Raw genomic sequence first — 23,081 nt, forward strand, 5'->3', positions numbered from 1 at the left:
ATATATATATATATATATATATATATATATATATATATATATATATATATATATATATATATATATATATTAAAAGAAGAAACTAATGTCAGTGAATTTTGTGGTATCAGCTTTTCTGGCTTGGAGACAGAGAGCACCTAGGATAGACTTCTTTGAAACGAAGGAATTTGATGAGTATGCTTTGTGAAGCCGATGCTCGCTCAATCTGCCCCTATGGGGGTCTTGGGGTGTGGCGGATGTATGCATCCGTTTGTGCTTGCAATGATGGTTCCAACCGCTCGAGACACTTAAGAGAAAGCACACATTCTTTTGAGATAAGGAGGAAGAAGGTTCAGAGGACATCATGTGCTTGTACAGACCCATCAAAAAAGATGGGTTCCCATGTTATTATTCTAGAGACGGGATTCTCTAAGTCTTGACTATCGAAATGTGGTAGTTGACAATTTGAGAGCTTGGGTGGTTACTTAGACTAATTCAGGAGAGTGGAATGATAATTTACAGTTCTTTTGTGGGTCAGACTTATTTTTTTAAATATGACTTTTTTAATCACTTTGTTCCATTTTATGTTCACCTGGTTAGGGAAATGAATAGCATATTTTTTGTATTTACATGAACTCATTAGCCTAGTTTGATGTTGCTTGCAGATAGAGGCCGGCCGCTACTAAAAGGTAAGAGTTGCCACTTATGTAGTTTTGATGTGGGGGGGGTGAACATAAAATGGAACAAAGTGATTAAAAAAGTCATACTTAAAAAACTAAGTCTTGCCACTTTGAGTCAGAGCAGCGTTTTTGGCGTTACCACACCAAAAAAAATTTACCAAAATTTTAGAACATTTCCAAACAAACAAAATTACATCAGGGTACTCACCAAGCACTCTCCTAATACCTTGTGGGTCCGCCTTTGCGAAGTATGACCTCATTCAGCCGATTAGGGACCGATGAAACCAGATTTTGAATGACGCCTGGGCAGATCTCAGCCCAGGCCTCACGCAGTTCGGCCTCCAACTTTGGAAGGGTCGAGATGTCCATCTAAACAAAACACAACTTCCATATTTAGTATTTGGGATATCATATGATCACTTATCCTTGGTTTACACTAGAAAAAAAAAATCTTGAAATCATGTTTACTATGAAAAAAAATTTGAAATTTTTTTTTATTTTTTATTTTTCACTTTCGAGTGCTATAAAAAATTGTATATATAGTTGAATGTTTTATTTTTCCCATATTATATACATGTTAAGTGATAACTATAAATTTTTAGCAAAAAATAATCTCCACGGAAATTCAGAAAATAAGGCGTCCCAATGAACAGGACCTAAAAACGCTAAACTAGTAAAGTTACCCCTTTCAGCCCTAAAAAATTTTTTTTTTCTTTTCCCAAATATTTTTTTATAAACTTTAGACTCTCACTGATCATTTCTTATCAAAAAAACTTGAACTCGTTTTCATATTTCATGCCCGAAAATTTTTTTTTTTTTTTAGGCATAGCTGTAATTTTTGGGTTTATGGTTTCGAACTCATTTTTATTTTTGCGTGCTATTGTATGGATGTTTATCTATTTGCAAAAAAAAAAAATTCATGAAAAAATATAAAAAAAAAAAAACTAAGCAAGCAGCAGTTAGTCAAAATTAATGAAAAAAAAATGTAACGCGGCGCAGAGTATTATTTTTCAAAATTGCATTAGGAAACTTGAATTTAAAAAAGTTATTTGATCCATGTGATTCCTTCAGGGCAAGTGGTCCTTTTTCACCGTTGCATTTGTTAAATCTGAAATGAAGTTCATCCCTGAAAACACGTGAAAAAAAAATTTGGCTGGCAGAAATTGACTAATTGTCAACGTAGCTTATGGTTGTATGGTGAGTTGGCGTGGCACGGTGGCAGTGCTCTATAGTTCAGTCCAGTGTTGCCGAATTGCGGAATTTTCGTCTGCTATGCGGAATAAAAAGTCTACGGGGCAGCTATCCAAGTTTGTATGCCGATTTAGATGCCACATCTGCATTTTCAGCAGCAATTTCTTCATGGCGCATTCATGTAAATTTATCATATACAAATTGCAATATTTTTTTTACTTTTAAACAATTTCTCTTTCAAATACAATATTATAAAAGATAAAACTCTTATCAGAATATGACGGTGATATGATTAATGTACATCAATCTGTTAATATATTATAAAATTATTTCCTATATAATTTAATGAGTTATATACTGATACATAAATGCTGTTATGCTTATTACAAACTTATCTCTAAATATATCTGAGACAAATAAGAAAGGAAAAAATAATACTTCTCATATGTATATATATACGTATATAGGTATATGTATATGTATGTATGTATATATATACAGTGCATGTATATAAATACGTATATGTAAATATAATGTATATAAATATGCATATATATGTATATATCATGTATATATATATATATATATATATATATATATATATATATATATATATATATATATATATATATAATTATATATATATATATATATATATATATATATATATATATATATATATATACATATATATATATATATATATATATATATATATATATATATATATATATATATATATTTATAAATGATATATATATATATATATATATATATATAATATATATATATATATATATATATATATATATATATATATATATATATACATATTCATATACATATATAAACATATACATATATGTATATATATATGTAATATATATATATATATATATATATATATATATTATATATATATATATATATATATATATATACGTCATATCACATTACCGTGATTCATATACATATATCGAACTACAAATGTCCTTTAATATCTAATTTGCTCTACCCCAGAATTAATATATTTTCATATATGTTTAACAGAGGGGGAATTTATTAAGCAATAATATATATATGTATGTATGTATAACTGAATCACGAAAGTTAGGAACGTGATAAATCCATAAATAAAGATATATGCCATGAAGGAAAATAAACAACGGAGTATCCGTGAGACCTTTCGATGTTTAAACGTCCTTTACTAAGCAGATGAACTGACATACATGAGGAAAAAGACAAAACAAGAAGATTCGTATAACTGACAGATAGGGATTATAAAGAGATTAGTACCTAGAATCCGACACACCTGGAAGATGAGTAACCTTCCCAAACAAGCATAAACAATGGGTGCAATTAAAAGTTTAAGACAATCATCTCAGATACTAGGACAAGACAATTAAAGGATTATAGGTGACAGCTATTCAGAACTTTGGTAAACAAAACCATATTCACAATTACATATTCAAAATACATGTTAGACATACATACAACAAAGATAACTCTAAGGCAACTAAATTTTATTTAAGTCTGTAATTATAGTTTTGAGGTCATTCTTAAACATGTTACAAATACAAGGGTCTAAATGAAAAAGGCCATGACTAACATTGAAATTACAATGAAAAGTAAGTTGTATTAAAGCAGATTCTAAAAGATTTCGTGATAAGACATCTCTTGACCTTGCAATTACTAAACTACCAACCCAATTTATTCGGTGGTTGTTTTCACTTAAATGAATGAATATTGCATTAGATGTTTGCCCAGTTTTTACAGAATATTTATACTTAGCCAGCATAAATATTCTGCAAAAACTGGGCTAACAACTGTGCTACAGCCTGCATTCTTGAGGGGTATGATCTCAGTATATTGCAAAACAGCTGAGACTCAAACTCCATTTCCCTGAGCACTTTGGTCACCTCTCTTCGCAGGTCGTCGAGGCTTGGTATACCATCATAGTTTACTGTGTGCACTTCAACATGGTCCTTTAAGCTACTACCAATGTTTTCACACACATTAAGGTCAGGGGAGCTACCTGGAAATTCACTTGAGGAGAAGAATCGATACCACTATTTCGAAGCAGCTCCTGTGTCTGAAGAGCCTTGAAACATTGTGCCTTATAACACATTAATGTGATTTCTTCAACAGATAACACATTTTCAGAATCTTTGAGGAAAGGAAATACTCCACCAGTAACCACAGTTTCTCTGAAGTATTCGCCATTCCATGACTGTCCTTTTTCTTTGATGATCCACATTAATTTTTGGTTGTGCAACGGAGAAACTTCCCAAGCATTCAGGAAATTTCACAACTTGGTGATAGTGTACGTCATCGCTGATATCATCCAACTTTGCAGCCCAAATGATGTCATTTTTATGATTTGGCTTCCTGACTGTGTAAATGAAGAATTCATCTGATGTGGCAACATGGAGAAAGTCAGCTTCATCCCAATCTTAAAGAAATGAACCACAAAACCATGCACGGACTTCTCTCTGTTGTGATGTTGGGCTTACTGATAACATGAAATGGCTTGATACCATATTTTTTCAACCCATGATATGCAGAACTATAACTTCTCTTCCTTCCCTTTTTTGTTTCTAGTTCAAGCACCAATTTACATAAAGACTTTCTTGGTCTACCCAATGCCTCAGCTAAGATGTCTTTTGACTCCTGAGAAAGGACTTCAGCCCTTACAAGATTCTCACTCTTTTCGTGATGACTGTCATGTGGATTTTTGTTCCAGTTTCTTTTAACAAAGGATTCATCTCTTTTAATGTATTTAGCTATCCAGGAATGGCGCATCCCTGGCCTCTCTGAAGGTTATAGCCCGGATTCGGTCAATCCATCTGATTTCCTCCAAGTCGTTAGGCATGGCTGTATCTAACTCCATCACTCAGTCTGAAAATACAAGAAATGTAAAATGAAAAATGACTTAATAGAAACTTAAGATAATGTACTTGGAGATAGCCTATAGCAGACAACTTCATAACTTTTCAATTGTCCTGTGGAGTGTGGGGGAGGGGGGTGCTCTAATTTCGAAACACCCAGTAGTATACAACATAATTAATTAGTCAATGACTGAACACTCGAAAATGGAATTCAAATTTTCATCATCATGAAATTTTCAGTTTTAAAACAATTTGATGATATAGTGTGGTTACACAGTACTGTAGGAGTGCTGCATATTTTACTGGAATACAACATTCTTTAAAACTACTGTGATTCAAATTGACCGTCCGTCACAGAATTGTAAGAAGAATTTCCAGTCACATATCATGGATTCCCTGGAATATGACTTTATGGTTAATCAAAGAGTTTTGACTTTGTTATGTTACTGAATTGGGACTGAATTTAGATTCCAGGTGGTTAATGGTCGCTGAACTGGATTCATTCAAAACAATTCTTTTTATTTCTATGTTTTCAAATAATAAGATAATTGTGAATTACATATTTACATCCCATTTTTAATGTGTTACAAGGAGTCTCAAATATTTCCAACGTTCAGAAAGCTGCCTGCATATTATATTAAACATATACGCAACGTCTTACTAAGGTTGCGTTCACACCAAACGCGGCGCGTCGAGTCGTCCTAATTCTTGGCGAGTGTCATTTTCCCCTTAAATAGGAATAGGGATGTTAGTGTTTTCTACTTTGTTTTCATATTGCATTTCAGTTTACGAACGCGAGTTATGTTCTAATAAAATTGTACTCCTCTATATCTTTTTTCACTTTTATACGACAAAATGTAATATAATTAAATTTCAGTTCATCTTTTCTTTGTATCCATATGATATACATTTAAAATTCAAAATCTTAAAACTTACCTATAGTTTTTGAAAATTTTTATGGTTGAGTAGTAAATTCATTATTATATATATATATATATATATATATATATATATATATATATATATATATATATATCTATATATATATATATATATATATATATATATATATATATATATATATATATCTATATATATAGATATATTTATATAGATATATATATATATATATATATATATATATATATATATAATAATAATAATAATAATAATAATAATTTGTCCGACGAGAGCAAGTTCGAGCGCCTGACAAGAAACCCAACAGACGACATCAAGAGGGAAGCCGGAACGGGGTCATCAGTGTAGTGAATGCTGCGACTAACGCTGTCCACCTCCCGCCCATACAAAGAGACTACAGCCTGGGTATCTATACGGTAACATAAACTCACAAACCAGGAAACCCCCTCCGGCGATCATCAGCCAGACACCCGTCCCTACTTACGCCTTGGCTAAACGTCTTAACCAAATTTTGACCCCCTACGTCCCGAGTCGGTACAGCTGCAGTCGTCAGTAGAATTCCTAGAAGTCATCAAGGACGCCCCTGGCACCGGGATTATCGCCTCCCTGGACGTAGAGTCCCTGTTTACGAACGTGCTGTCGACGAAACCATTGACATCATCCTTGAGCGTGTCTACAGGAGTCAGTCGACGGCGCCCCTCAACATACCCGAACCGCGCTCCGTACGCTGCTGGAGATCTGCACGAAGAAGGCCCCTTTCTCCACCCACCGTGGACAGATGTACGCCAAAAGGACGGCGTAGCGATGGGCTACCCACTGGGGGTACTCTTCGCTAACTTTTACATGGGACCGTGGAGGAACGAGTCTTCGCTAGGATGCAGCAACCCCGCAGATATGGACGATATATCGACGACATCTTTGTTCAAGTCGACGCCGAGAATGAGGTAAAAGCCCTCCGTCAGGCATTTCAGCAGTGCACCGTGCTGAATTACACGGTTGAATACAGCACCGACGATAGGCTCCCTTCCTCGACGTCCTTGTGAGTAAGACGGAAGACGGCCTCCGTTCTTCCGTCTACACAAAGAAAACAAACCTAGGACCTTCTTTGCCTCAATGGTGACTGCTGAGTGCCCCAGCAGATTCAAAAGTACGATCGTCAGGGCCGTTCGTCAGGAGAGCCCTAACTCCCACTGCTCGACCTGGCAGGACCACTCATCAGGAACTCGACCGTGCCTCCCAAGTACTCGTAAATAACGGGTATTCAAATAAATTAATAAGCAGAGAAGTCCGTACAGCCCTGGAGAAATGGTACGGTAGTGAGAGCCCGCAACCTCGGGACCCCCAGGATAATATCAAGCTGTATTATAAAGCCTTCATGAGTTCACATTACCGTGAAGAAGAGGACTCAGTCAAGAAAATTATTTCTGAAAATGTATCCCCGACCGACGACACCAAAAATATCGACCTAATTATCTACTACCAGAATCGGAAGACGCGCGACCTTATTATGAAAAATAACCCCTCTCCACAGGTACAAGACCCCCTGAAGCAGACGCATGTGGTGTACCAGTATACATGCCCAGTCCGCGGTTGCAGCAGCGCCTACGTTGGTATGACTACCATGCGCCTGTCGAAGAGACTCTCATGCCACGCCCAGAGGGGGCTATGAAGAATCACGCACGCACCAAACATCAAGAGGCCATCTCCCGGGATGTGATCATCAAAAACACGAAGATCATGGGAAGGCCTGAGGCCTGTCGGTTACGCCTCCTGGTGGAGGCGCTTCTCATCCAGCAAGTAAAACCTACACTAAATACGACGCAGGAAGAATTTCTCCTCCCTACGAGTATGAGAAGACCTGCCACCAACAATGACACCACCAAGCACGACAACTCCCCGGAAGACAACGCCCCCGAACGAGATACTCCTGCAGCCAACCATAATCAAGTTAGCCGTGACGTACTGCAGCATAGCGAAACGCCCATCGACGTAACCGAGCCACTAAGGAGGTCAAGGCGGCTGCAGGACTTACAGTATCGCAACCATCAAAGCGTGGAAAGTGGCTTGAGACCCGGTTCAAGCCACCAATGAAAACGAAGACCTACCACCACCAGCCAATAATAATAATAATAATAATAATAATTAACTACTCAACCATAAACATTTTCAAAAACTATATGTAAGTTTTAAGATTTTAAATGTATATCATATGAATACAAAGAAAAGATGAACTGAAATTTAATTACATTACATTTTGTCATACATAAAAGTGAAAAAAGATATAAAGGAGCACAATTTTATTAGAACATAACTCGCGTTCGTAAACTGAAATGCAATATATATATATAATATATATATATATATATATATATATATATATATATATATATATATATATATATATATATATATATATATATATATATATATATATATATATATATATATATATATATTGTATATATATATATATATATATATATATTTTATATATATATATATATATATATATATATATATATATATATATATATATATATATATATATTTGTATATATATATATATATATATATATATATATATATATATATGATATATATATATATATATATATATATACAGTAATCCCTCGCTACTTCGCACCTCAAGTTTTGTGCCCTGAGTGCATCACGGATTTTTCAAAAATATTCATCAAGAATACAAAGTTAAGAAAAAATGGAGCGGGCACTAGCAGAAGGCAGAGAGAGTACATTAGAACATCAGGTATCAACACGGAGATGTCGCGTAACTCAAAATCCACCTCTCTGATTCGCTAGTCATCTCGGCTCCTGAATCTCATAAGCTGATTGGCCAAGCCGCCGAGATGCGTTACCCAGCATCTCTCCCTGCCGAGCGCCCAACGAAGGAAGACCACATTCATTGTTCTCTCGCGCTTGTGTTGCTTACTCTTGCCGTGTGAAAGTTTAGTTGTTCTTTTGTGCTTTTTCATGCAAAGTTCTTGTGACGCCCTTGAAAATGGCTCCTAAACGTCCTACACCCTCTACATCCTCTGGTGAACCTAAGAAGAAAAGAAAAATGATGACGGTGAACGAGAAAGTGAAATTATTAGACAATTTTAAGGCAGGCAGTAGCTATGCATCTGTTGCCCGCATGTATGAACTGAATGAATCAACGGTTCGCTACATAAAAAAAGATAAATTAAAAATCCGTAAAACTGCCTCAATAATGTTCTCCAAGGACACTAAGCGCATTGTGACTCCTCGTAATAAGAGGATTGCGCAAATGGAGAATGCGTTATCAGTGTGGATAACGGACTGTCGGGAAAAGAAGGTTAGTCTCGATACCAACATCATTCGAACTAAAGCCAAAACCCTTTATGATAGCCTCGTTCCTGAAGGGGGATGGAACGAAGATGGCGATGATGGTGATGACGACGATGAAGATGATCCTGCCCCACGAGAAAAACGTGGTTTTATTGCCAGCAAGGCCTGGTTCAAGAAATTCAAGAGGAGGTTTGGCCTTCACAGCGTTCCGTTGTATGGGGAGGCCGCCTCAGCAGACCAAGAGGCAGATCTTCGTTACGCCAAGGACGAGTTCCCGAAATTGATTAAAGAAGGCGGCTATATCCCGGAACAGGTGTTCAGTATGGATGAAACTGGCCTCTTCTGGAAGACCTGCATTATGACAGGGTCCAAGTGGAGTTCCTGCCCCCCAACACCACTTCCCTCATACAACTAATGGATCAGGGGGTCATTCGGGCCTTCAAGGCCCTCTACACGAGGTCCACGATGGAGGGCCTCATCACCTCCATCGACAAAGGCGACGATGACTTCAGCTTCAAGATATTGGTGGGAGTACAACATTGCGACGTGCCTGGCCAACATTCAGAACGCTCTTAAGGAGATGAAACAGCAAACACTGAATGCAAGTTGGAGAAAATTGTGGCCAGACGTCGTTCATGACTATGAGGGATTTACGCCAGACGAAGTTCATCACTCCGCTGCAGATAAGGCTGTGAGGCTGGCGCGGTTGGTAGCCAACGAAGGTTTCTCCGACATGACGGCAGAAGACGTCAACTCACTGATCGAGTGCCACTCTGAGCCCCTAACCGACGAGGACCTTGTCGAAATGACAAGATAGGAGAGTGAGGAAGAAGAAGTGGCAGCCGACGACAGTGACGATGACGAACCTGAGCAACGTGGCCTTACATTGGACAATCTGCAAGAGCTCTGCAACATGGCACGGGCTATGCAACAAAGGGCGCAAGAAATCGATGAATAACAAGGTCAGAGCCATCGAATTCAGTAACCGTATTGACGGTGTAATGGCGTTGTACAAGAGCATCTTTGCTCAGTTGAAAAAACAATGTCAACAACTTCCCATCACGATGTTCCTGGTGCGCCGAAAACTTCCTGCAGAAGTGTCAGATACTCCTACTGCTGCCTCTCCGGCTTCCTACCGAGCCACTACGCTGCCTCCTGCAGTTTCTCCAGCTCTATCGGAAGCTGCCATCAGCGATCCACCGCCTCTAACAACTAACGATGAGGCATCACCTGAGGAGCAGTAAAGCTCTCATTAACCTGTGCAGTAAATCTTCTTCACCTCCATCATATTGCACAGGTGTTTCATCGTCATGTATCAAGATAATCGTCATTTATCAAGATCATCGTCATTGATAGAGGTGAGTTACATATCTTGTTACAAGAATACAGTTATTATTTATACATGTACATGTACACAAAAAATGTACGTATTTAAAAGAGGGAACCTACTTCACAATATTCCACTTATTGGGGTCGGTTCTGGTCCCCATTAATAGCAATAGGTGAGGGATTACTGTATAAATATATATATATACATAATATATATATATATATATATATATATATATATATATATATATATATATATATATTTCTCTTGATGTTTCGGCTAATTCGTTTAGAATTGTATCTTTTAATTAGTTATCCTGTAAAATTCAATAAAAATGAAACTTGCCTTAGAAAAATGGCCATTTTTCCCCTAAGTTGCAATTGCCCGCCTGTAGGCAGTATTGTTTTTCTTATAGACAAAAAGGTAAATAAAGGAAAATCCCCAAATTTATTTTAACAGACAAAAATTAACAAAAAAATCCTGCTTAGAGAGAGAGAGAGAGAGAGAGAGAGAGAGAGAGAAACAAAGAAGATACGTACTGCAAAAAATCCCTGAGAGTGAGAGAGAGATTTCAGCAATTTATAACACCAAGAGACAAGGCAGAGTTAAAAAAAAATGATCAGAATATTTCCTGATATATTTTGATAAATCGAAATATCTCTCGTGGAATATAGAAAACCAACGAAAAATCGAGAGAGAATGAGAGGAGAGTATGTGAACTGGTTATGTCCAGATATTGCTCGAAATACGGAGAGAAGTCTAACACAGGAATAGTCATCCTGTTTATTGTGGCTGCCTATTCACTGGTGAGTTCTTCCTGACTACTGTTGATGGAGTTGAACAAACCAAGGAGAAGGAACTAAAGGAGAGAATTGCGGCTTGGCAAGACACCATCCGGTGCCAGAGAGAGCAGCAGGTGAACTTGGACAGGATAATTCTTAGGCTGCAATAGAGATCACTTAGGAGGTGTTGTAAGTTGCAACAGTAGGCCTGGCAAGAAAGGGCCTACTCGCTCGAAACTGACACGTTGTTCCTGATGAGGGAGAACGACCGAGAAAAGAGGGAAAGTAGGCAGCTGGAAGACAAGATCCTCAAGATCACAGATGAAAATCAGCAGCTGATGGACAAAGGAAATTGGGGAGAGAAACGATGCCCTATGTGAGAGGATAAGTGAACAAACAGTGCAGTTGGCAGAGGCAAACAGCGAAGAAGCGGTGAAGCTCAACCAGGAACAAAAGGATACGACCGAAAAGTGCGAATCCGCCAGGAAAGACGTCGAGGTCAGGTTCGAGTGCCTGCAGAACGAAGTGGAAGACCTCAGGAAGGAAAAGTGTGGACTCCAGTGTGAAGTTCAGGCTGCGAAACTCAAGAGGAAGGAGCTGACTTGCCTTCTAGAGAAAGAAAATCGTGGCTGGAGAGGAAGACCGGTGTCCAGGGCGAACGAAACCGAAAAGGCTGTGGGAAGATGAGGTTGGGTACAGATGCGAAGAGCAAAGGGAGGAAAATTGGTTTTTTACAACCTGAAGGACCTGCAGGGGAAAAACAGACGCCTGGAGAAAGACAACTAGAAACTGAAGGAGCAGCTGTTCGTCTTCAAGGAATGGCGCGATCTCCAAGGAATGGGGCGATCTTCAAGGAATGGCACTGGCCTTACAAAGACAGATAAGATGTGAAAAATCTGAGGACAATGTTTGTTGTATGGAAAGTTTAATGTTTATTTGTAATAAGTTTGCTTTGTTGATCCTTGAAGGAAGTTGAAGTTGCAGGGAAATAAATATGCTAAAATGTTTTTCTTAAGAGTTTTATTGATTCCTGAAAAGGAAATGAAGATGGGAGGATTGAAAAAAGTGTGAGGAAAATGACAGGATTGGTGGATTGCCAGGAAAAGAAGCATAGGATTCAGAGAAGCCCCAGGAGAACTGAAAGGATTCAGAGAAGCCCCAGGAGAACTGAAAGGATTCAGAGAAGCCCCAGGAGAACTGAAAGGATTCAGAGAAGCCCCTGGAGAACTGAAAGGATTCAGAGAAGCCTCAGGAGAACTGAAAGGATTCAGAGAAGCCCCAGGAGAATTGGAAGTAGTCAGTGGCATATTCTGGTTCTAAGACTAAGCAAAGGTGTTGTCTGTGATAGGACAGGCGGGCGAGGCCCACCACAGGTCCTGGGACGGGAGGTGGGGCTCGCCGCGGGTCACAGGACAGGCGGGCAAGGCCAGCCACGTGTTCTGGGATGGGCGGGCAAGGCCCGCTACGTGTCCCGGGACGGGCGGGTGAGGCCCGCCATGTGTCACGGGACGGGCGGGCAGGGCCCCGCCACGTGTCCCGGGACCGGTGGGCCCCGCGTCTAGGGGATGGGCGGGCGGGGCCCACAATGAGTCCCGGGACGGGCGGGCGTGGCCCTCCAAGTGTCCCGGGACAGGCGGGCGAAGCCCGCCATGTGTACCGGGACGGGCGGGCGAGGCCCGCCTCGCATCCCAGGACGGGTGGGCGGGGCCTGCCACACGTCCCGGGACAGGCAGGCAGGGCCCACCACGCGTCCTGGGACTGGCGACGGGGCTCGCCACACATCCCGGGATGGGCGGGCGGTGCCTGCCTTGCGTCCCAGGACGCCACGTGTCCCGGGACAGGCGTGCAGGGTCTGCCACGCATCCGGGGACGGGCGGGTGAGGCCTGCCATGCGTCCGGGGACAGGCGGGCAGGGTCGGCCACGCATCCAAGGAAGTGCGGGCGTGGCCCGCCAAGAGTCCCGGGACGGGCGGGCGAGGCCAGCCACGTGTCCCGGGACGGGCGGGCGAGGCCCGCTCCATGTCCCGGGACAGGTGGGTGAGGCCCGCCACGTGTCACGGGACGGGCAGGCAGGGTCCGCCACGTGTCCAGGGACGGGTGGGCGGGGCTCACCACAAGTCCTGGGACAGGCAGGCGTGGCCCTCCAAGTGTCCCAGGAGGGGTGGGCGACGGCCGCCACATGTCCCTGGACGTGATCCACATGTGAGATGTGGATCACGGGTAGGTGAGGCCCGCCTTGCATCCCAGGACAGGCGGGCGGGGCCTTCCACGCTTCCCAGGACGGGCGGGCGGGGCCCGCCACGTATCCCAGGACAGGCGGGCGGGGCCAGTCACGCATTCTGGGACAGGCGAGCGGGGCCCGCCACGCGTCCCGGGACGGGTGGGCATGGCATGCCAAGTGCCCCGGGACAGGCTGGCGAGGCCCGCTACGTTTCCTGGGACAAGCGGGCGAAGCCTGCCAAGTGTCCCGGGACGGGTAGGCGTGTCCCGTAATGGACAGGCAGGCGAGGCCCGCCACGTGTCCCTGGACGTTTGAGATGGCCTTTGTCCAAAACATAAGGGTAAAAAAAGAGGAAATATGGGAAAATGGAGTGCTTATGACTTACCTTAGATAATTGTTAAAGGTAATGCAAGGTCGCCATTGAAAACCTGTGTGTTGTGTGTTTAAAGCTTTGTTATAGGTTTTATTGGAGGGAGGTGTTGTGTTTGAGGAATTGTTATATATTTATAGCAATGTACAGCAATTTTTGTATGTTTTGTTGAACTGTTTGAACTGTGTAATTATGCAAATGTGACATTACTTTTACTGTTTTTGTTGAACTAATAAGGAATAATCTTGTTGATTCTAGGTTTTATCTGAAGAATGGTAGTTCCATATCTGATGCCTGTATCAGGGAAATGTTAACAGCGATGAAGACCGAGTATGGTTTAGCATATTAACTTAGTGAAATGCATTTGAATGTATCTGGTCATCAGCGACAGCAAGATAAATTTGCAACCCAACTTTTTTCAAATACACCCTCTGGTTCAATTTCATATCTTGGAGAAAAGGGACTGTTGGTGAATAGGTACTGGAAGGAAACTGCTGAGTTCATCAACATGATGGATCAGTGGTTTGAACTAATGAATTCTTCTCATAAGTTTGGGGACAAACAGTCGCGTGATGCATTTGGTGTCAACTTATGTGACCAAATAAATGTTCTGCATAGAATGGTAGAAGTAGTGTTAACAATGAGAGTAAATGATTCACAGCGTAAAGGGCTATATATGTTTCAGAAAGGTGTAGTCTTATCTTCTCACTCACTAATTGGCTTGCACAATATGCTGCGTAAGTCTGTCAGTATACAAATTATTTTGACTAGAAAATTAAATCAAGATAATTGGAATATTTATTTGGGTGCATACAACAAATGCACGGGCCATATGAGCACCCTAATGCTCTTACTGTAAAATTCAGGTTAAAGAGATTACTCTAAGGAAAAGATGTTGCTCTACTATCGGAAAAGGCAAACGTAACTTCTGATAATTATGACTGTCTATCTACAAGGGATGGCCTGATGAAAACAAATAATAAAGCAGCCAAACTTTACATTACTAGTAACTGTTTCAAAGACTTGGATGTTGGGTGTGAGCTGGAAAATGATGTAGATGATGAGATTGACGATGATGAACATAGATGTATATCAATTGATGTAGTTATAGAAGAAGAATCTCTTAGATGCATTGGTGGGCATATTGCAAGGAAGTTTTGTGTAAAATATCCTCACTTAGGTAAGAAAGCTAGTGAAGGGTAGGCTCCACTTTGGAGGGGTGCCGATCGTAAAAATATTTGCCAAAAATACACTAATCAAGACAGGCTAATGAATTTATCAGGCATTATTAGCACTATAATAACGCATATTCTCTGTGAGTTTTATCATCCTACAGGGAAAATAAATGATTTTAAGAAAAAAATGATTTTAAGAAAAAAAATGTACTGAAGGTCATTTGGTGATCGGTGAGAAACTACAGTCTTGAATAGAAATTCGGTCTGACAGAATGTTGGTATATTCCCTTGGAACATGCACATAAATCATTATCAAAATATACAGTAAATAAGCACGTAACAACAACAAAAAAGAGAGCAACAACTGAAGCGAAAGCGCAGCCGATAAATATGGAAATCGCAAATATAAAAAAAAATATTATAGTATCCCTCTAAATTGGTCGATGTCTTTTCTACGTTTTCTACGAGTAGTTTCATCTCAGAAAACTATTTTAGGGGTATCTAAACAAATTTTTCAAGTTTCTTGTCCTCAGAAAAAATCGCTTTTTCGCTTTTTCTCTGGTTTTTTTTTGGTTTTTTGGGAGGGAGGGGGGGGAGGTATTTCTTTGATTGTCCTACATAATATAATTCTTAGATGTTTTAGGCTATCAAGTGACATAATAACTACAATCTCTCCGAAGGTTTTGTCCCTAAATCGAGGTTTGAATTTTTTCTGAATATTTCTTCCTAGCTATAGCCTTATTTTTCGGCGGGGCTTTCGCTGAACTTACCTGAAGTTGTTGCTCTTTTTTTTGTTATTACGTGCTTACTTACTGTTCTATTTTGATAATACTTTATGTGCATGTTCTAGGGGGATATACAAACATTCTGTCAGACCGAATTTCTATTCAAGACTGTAGTTTCTCACCGATCATCAAATAACCTTCAATCAAGGGGCCCTGAATTTCACATTTTTTTTCATAAAATCATTTATTTTCCCTGTAGGATGATAAAAACTCAGAGAATATGCGTTATTATAGTGCAAATAATGCCTGATAAACTTCATTAGCCTGTCTTGATTAGTGTATTTTTGGCAAATATTTTTACGATCTCTTACAATCGGCACCCCTCCAAAGTGGAGCCTACCCTTCTGAATGCGTGACCAAGGAAAAAGAGGTGGACAGATGAAGTAAACGGGGGGGGTGAACTGTATGCTCCCTCAGAGTAATTTTATTCTCAATTAACTACAATGAGGAAAGTATTTCAAACTGTGCATGGAGTCAGTCAACAGGACTTAAAAAAAATTGTATCCGAAATTGAATGTACAGGAGTTGATTTACCAAATGATGTCATAGCCTTCTTTGCCAAAATATCAGTGTTCTTTAAATTAGAAAGTTAAATAACGATATTAGGATAAATAAGAAAAAAAACAAGACTTGCAGAAGTGAAAGTAAAAAACATATAAAAGAACAAGCAAACATAACTGTGTTAACCTGTGTATGTACATCATTTGTATATAAACTGTGTAAATAAACTTTACAGTAACATAAGAGTTATATATTTATTCCTCTTTCAGAAATATACTATAGACATATAAATATGCTGTCTGTTAATCTAGGCTATCCAAATTAATCAAGAGGGAGGGAGAGGGAGCAGGCAGGAGAGAGAGGGAGAGGGCATTGACAGGTGAGATGTGGATCAGCTGACGTCACTGCGCAGAGAGAGCATAAATCGGTTCTCTGTCCGTCTGACCTGTCTAAGTGGGTCCTGACTAGACGACGCCTTCACCCAAACTCGTCTGTGTTCCAGCAGGACAGGGCTCCCGCTCAAACTTCAAAGTTAGTAAGAGGGTGGTTTGACGATTGTGGAATCGGTTATATCGGGGATTGGCCAGGATAGTCAGTCGCCTGACCTTCATCCGATCGAGAACGGGCCATGGCCCTTAAACAGCACGTGGCTCGGTAAGGAAAAAGTTTGTGCTGCGTTACACTTTTTTTTTCATTAACTTTGACTAACTGCTGCTCGATGCGCCTCAGTGGCGTGATCTACCGGTATGGTCTTGGACTGCCACTTCGGTGGCCGCAAGTTCGATTCTCGGGCATTCCACTGAGGGGTTAGGGATGTGTATTTCTGGTGAAAGAAGTTCACTCTCGACGTGGTTCGGAAGTCACGTAAAGCCGTTGGTCCCGTTGCTGAATAACCACTGGTTCCATGCAACGTAAAAACACCATACAAACAAATAATAACTGCAGCTTTCTTAGTTTTTTCTATTTTTTTCATGAAGTTTTTTTTTTTTGCAAATAGATAAACATCCATACAAAAGCATGTTCTAATAAAAATGAGTCCGAAGTCATAAACCAAAAAATTACAGCTATGCCAAAAACATAAAATAAGAAAAATAAAAAAAAAAATTACTTTTTTTCGGGCATGAAATATGAAAACGAGTCCAAGTTCTTGATAAGAAATGCTTAGTGAGAGTCTAAAGTTTATAAAAAAAATTATTTGGGAGAAGAAGAAAAAATGTTTTAGGGCTGAAAGGGGTAACATTACTAGTTTTGCGTTTTTAGGTCCTGTTCATTGGGACGCCTTATTTTCTGAATTTCTGTGGAGCTTATTTTTTGTTATTTTTTTTTTAATTTGTACAGTTATCACTTAACATGTATAGATTATGGGAAAAATAAAACATTCAACTCGTTTCCATAATAAAAATTTTTATAGCACTAGAAAATGGAAAATAAAATGTTTCAAGACTTTTTTCATAGTAAATATGATTTCAACTTTTTTTTCTTTTAGTGCAAACCAAGGATAAGTGGTCATATGATATCCTAAATAATAGATATGGAAGTTTTGTTTTGTTTAGATAGACATCTCGACCCTTCCAAAGATGACGGCCGAACTGCGCGAGGCATGGGCTGAGATCCGCCCAGGCGTCATTCAAAATCTGGTTTCATCGGTCCCTAATCGGCTGAAGGAGGTCATACTTCGCAAAGGCGGACCCACAAGGTATTAGGAGAGGGCTTGGTGAGTACCCTGATGTAATTTTGTTTTGTTTGGAAATGTTCTAAAATTTTGGTGAATTTTTTATTTTGGTGCTCTCTCTCTCTCTCTCTCTCTCTCTCTCTCTCTCTCTCTCCTCTCTCTCTATATATATATATATATATATATATATATATATATATATATATATATTATATATTTGATATATATTTAATTATATAAATCAAAATTTTCCCAAATTCGGATTAACCAAAGCATAGTAGTTGCCGTTGTTTCGACATTGTCTTTTTCAAGAGATTTCCATTTCTATGAAATCTTAAACCACACGAATTCTATCTATATTAATTATACTAAAAGAACAGCCTTTGGAAACATACACCATAGGTAATACATGCAAGCAAATATGTTCTGCTGTCACCTGTTATTGAAAACTTGTATGTATTGTTATAGCAGAAGGATGAACTGATAACAACCTCTCTGGCCAGTAGGACTAGCATCAGTGTTTCTTGATAAACAAAGGAGGAACTGATATGTAGTACTAACATTTCTGAGGGGCCATTATCTTTATGAAATTTATGGTGTTTTGTTTATGTTTTTGCGGTAAATGGGCCATTGCTAAACACACCGCAAAGGTGGATACATATAAGGTTGAAACCGTTGTGGGTCACTATCTAGGAAAGATCCCTAAACCTTACGTCAGTGGTTTTGATACCTCCGATACGTTTGTGCCTGAACACGCTATGGTGTCATGTTTTAGACAAACGAGAAGTGATAGGCGGTTCCAACGACGCAGAATCTCCGTTCGATGAATAAAGCGAGCATGTCTCTACTTCTCTTAGGTGTCTGAGGGAGCCACGGTTCTGTTCCAAAAGATAATCAAACGTTTCACGCTCACAGATGTACCCACGTATTCGAATAGCAGGGAGACATAGAGAGAGAGAGAGAGCAGGGAAGGAAATAGACTTGACAAAAAGAGTGAGAGAGATAAAGAGAGAGAGAGAAAAAAAAGGGAAAATTGACTTTATAAAAAGTGAGAGAGAAAGAAAGAAAAGGAAATGCTACACCTAACAAAAAGAGTTGGAGGGTGACAGACAGAGAGCTGTTACTTTTTATTAAAAATACACATACAACACTTTTTAAATGTAACGTCCAATAAATCTCTCTCTTCTCTCTCTCTCTCTCTTAAGCTCTCTCTCTCCTCTCTCTCTCTCTCTCTCTCATCCGTCTAAAGGAAAATTACAAACAATCACCGGCAGCATTTTCTGTTTTCGCGTGTTGATGAAAATAGAACTTATCTTGACAGTGACTAATTTATGCGAAGTTCAAAGCAAACGTTCTCAACAATCAACTATTTTTCAACTCTTGCTTCAGAAAGTAATAATATCATTAGTAAGTATTTTTCACCCTCGAATTTAAGGTGGAGATAAATTATTTCCTGATATAAACAGAAAACAGTTTCAATTTTATCATTAAGTATCATTCATTTGTTTCCCGCTTAGGACTGAAATGAACCTCCTCGTATCCTACTGGCGTAGGAATAAAAGGATTTTGCCCCTTATTAAAAATAATTTTTTTTTTTAATTGTTTAAAAGTCATATTTTTTATTTGATTTTCATTTTTAAGGGCTACTTTGCTGGATAATTTGCTCCCGGATTTCGCAATTGTTTTCTCAGATTCACCAAACACACACACACATATATGTGTGTGTATATATATATATATATATATATATATATATATATATATATATATATATATATATATATATATATATATATATATATATATATAATATATATATATATATATATATATATATATATTATGACAAATTGCCACTCTCCCTCTTTGTACATATATATATATATTATATATATATATATATATATATATATATATATATATATATATATATATTGTATATATTTTATTTTCAACAATGTGTACCTTTTCCCTATTTGAGTATTTCAGTCTCTTTTGCTTCAGCGCCATCTCTTGACCGCGCAACCTACTTCCACTCTGTGCTTCTTGCTTTTGTATTTTTAAACATTTCTTTGGACCTTAAGTATCGGGATGAAGAAGGAGTATACTTCCAACTACTAACCGTAACATTTGTGATTATTATAACTGATCTTACTTGCTATTCAGTACCGTAAGTTGCAACTATATTGTGAATTTAATTAATGTTCGTGTTGTGTTTTGATATCTAGTTTACGTAATTGTTGATTTATTGTATTATATTATAGATAAATACGTGAGCAGTGTTTTCTTTGTCACCGTTTAAGTAATAATGGTTCGTTGGTAAGATACTAAGCTTAGGTACGTTAAAAATTCTCTTAAGACCTGAGATATTCCATCGCAGAGGTGACAAATGGGGGCCTGTCCGGGATTGTGAAAGTGAATTGAATGGTTTAGTGGTACGAACATGCACAGAACCAGTGAAATACAAACCGTAAGATTTTGCAACACTGCTCCTAATCCTCAATCGTCATGTTAACGTTTTGTTGTTATAGTGGAAGTATACTCCTCACTCGCTCGCTCAGGCATCGGTAATATGGAGGAATAGCTGTCAACAATCGTTAGTCCGCTGGGTACTACAGCCTTCTTTGTGCTTTCTTTTTGCCCGCCCCGTATTACGAGCTGCAATTAAGGGTTACTCTCGCTACAAATAGTCCGAAATACGCTAGTTTTGTGTTACCTCGGGCGTCATTCATTAGCCTACTTGACCCTTCGGATTTTTCGAAATACCTTCTATTAATTCTGGGTATCGTGCTTTCATTATCCATCCAACCTCCTTTTATTCTGGACATCGACGTAAAAGCCATCCTCGCCCATCAAATCCTTTATGGGTATCGCGCTTTCGTCATCGGTCTAATCACTTAATGGTCATTAGACAAACTTAAGCCATCCTGCCCCATCAGTTTATTTTGCAACCTCATGTTGCGGTTATCAGTCTCGCCTACACTTCATTTTGTGTTAAAACGGACGTAAACTCGTACACGACAATTGAAGTATCTGATTATTAACGACCTAGTTAAGTAATTGGTTTGTGCTACAAATTCTGTATTTAGTGTAATAATGTTTGTAAGCTGTAATACCGTAACTTAATCAGTAAATTCAGGATAAGTTTAGATTTGAATATTAAACCTTCTTACCTTAACAAAAATCATGCCTTTCGATCTAGAGAAATTCTTGGCTAATCCTAGAGAAGAATTGTTAACCTTGCGTTTGGCTAAAAAGCAGGAACTTCTCACGGTTGCGAGTAAATGCCAAATCCCTACAGATATAACTTATGTCAAAGCACGTATCATTAATGACATCCTTCAGTTCTTGCTGAATAAAAACGTCATAACAGAGGACGACGAAGATGTAGAAGAACTGAGAACCCTTACAGGTGCCATTGCTAATGTCGATCCTGAAGTGGAAAAACTGAAACTTCAGTTAAAAGTTTTTGAAGTGGAGGAAAAGAGAGAACAAGAAAGAAGATGCACGGAACAAGAAAGAATACAAGAAGAATTTGAACATCAGAGAAGGCTTAATGAGTTGGTACTCGATAAACTGGAGAAGTCGGCTTTTATCAGGCTTAAGGCTAAAGAGGACGAAGGAAAACAAAAATTCTCGGGATTCGATGTGACTAAAGCCAGCAGATTAGTTCCCGAATTCAACGATAAGGATCCAGAGGTTTTCTTTCAAACATTTGAAGACATAGCAAAGTCATTAAATTGGCCACCTAATTTCTGGACAATACTCGTGCGCAACCACTTGAAAGGTAAGGCTGCATATGTTGCATCGCAATTAATTGGGGTTAAAGACTAAAGTTCTAAAAAACTGTTTTAGATGCATATGCCATCACTGTGGAAGGCTACAGGCAAACGTTTAGAAACTCTTTCAAGACTCCATCTCAAACGTTTGTAGAATTCTGTAACATAAAGGTAAGACAGTTTTAAACAAATGGTTTGAGAGAGCTGGTGTTACTGATTTAGACTCAAAAAATCTGATTTTGTTGAAGGAATTATTGCATAAAGTTCCTTCTAATATTGCCACTTATGTACATTTTAAAAGGTGAAACTGAAGTACTAAAAGCAGCTAGCTTAGCTGACGACTATTATCTAATTCACAAGAATATTAAAGATCCTTCAAAGACTGTCTCATCGCCTAAATCTCAACAGGTTAGTTGTGCTCTTATTGTAAGAAAGATGGACACTCCACAGAAAATTGTCCCAGTCCAAAATGCCAGAGGTCAGAAGTAAGCACTGATGGTAAGTCAAAGAAAACTAAAGGTGCAGTAACATGTCATGCTTTTGTTCCTTCACAGGATCTGGAACCATTTAATGAATTCATGTGTGAGACTTCACTTAATGATTCATCTGTCACAGCTCTGAGAGACTCTGCTTCATCCCAGACAATAATTTCGGCTGCCAGTCAAGAAAACTTAAAATACACAAACGAGTATATAGCAATAAGTGACCTAACCACAACTATTCTACCCGAGGCTGAGGTGGATATTGCTTGTCCTTATTTTACAGGTAAGGCAAAGGTTTGCTGTCTTAGATAAACCATTACCTTGTTACCCTGTTCAAATGAGTTATTGGTAATGATCTTGCAGGATCCTCTGTACTTAAACCTAAATTGATTGTAACAACACCTGAGGTAGTAATCAAAGATGAGCTCTCCAAAAAGCCAGGTAAAATCTCCCAGGTAATCACTAGAACATGTAGTAAAGCGCCCAGCACTAATTTTCCTCAAGGTAAAGAATAACAGAATAACAGAAGCTCTGGATTTAGTTTATATAAATAAGGACCAGTTTGCTGTGCTCCAACAGAAGAATTAAAGTTTGAAAACACTCTGGGATAAAGTTGTGGATCCTACTGACAACTCTAAAACTCCATACTTTTATGTGGAGAAAAATATTTGTTTCGCCCTTACAAATCTCCCAAAGCTCAACATCTAACTCGTGGCATGACTGTTTTCAGGTTGTTTTTCCAGAGCCCTTAAGGAAACCCTTGCTTGACGTTGCTCATTCTACAGAATTCCATCTTGACGTGAATAAAACCTACAAGAGGTTGTTTTGAGGACTTTTATTGGCCAGAAATGAGAAAGGACATAAAGGAGTTCATTGCTTCCTGTCGCCACTGTCGGACCACTGGTAAGCCTAATGAGAAAATACCTCCAGCACCGCTTCAAAGCATTCCAGTACCTAAGTCACCCATTTGATAAGGTAATTATTGATTGTGTTGGGCCCTTGCC

Source organism: Macrobrachium nipponense, chromosome 1, assembly GCF_015104395.2.
Source record: "Macrobrachium nipponense isolate FS-2020 chromosome 1, ASM1510439v2, whole genome shotgun sequence".
Taxonomy (NCBI): domain Eukaryota; kingdom Metazoa; phylum Arthropoda; class Malacostraca; order Decapoda; family Palaemonidae; genus Macrobrachium; species Macrobrachium nipponense.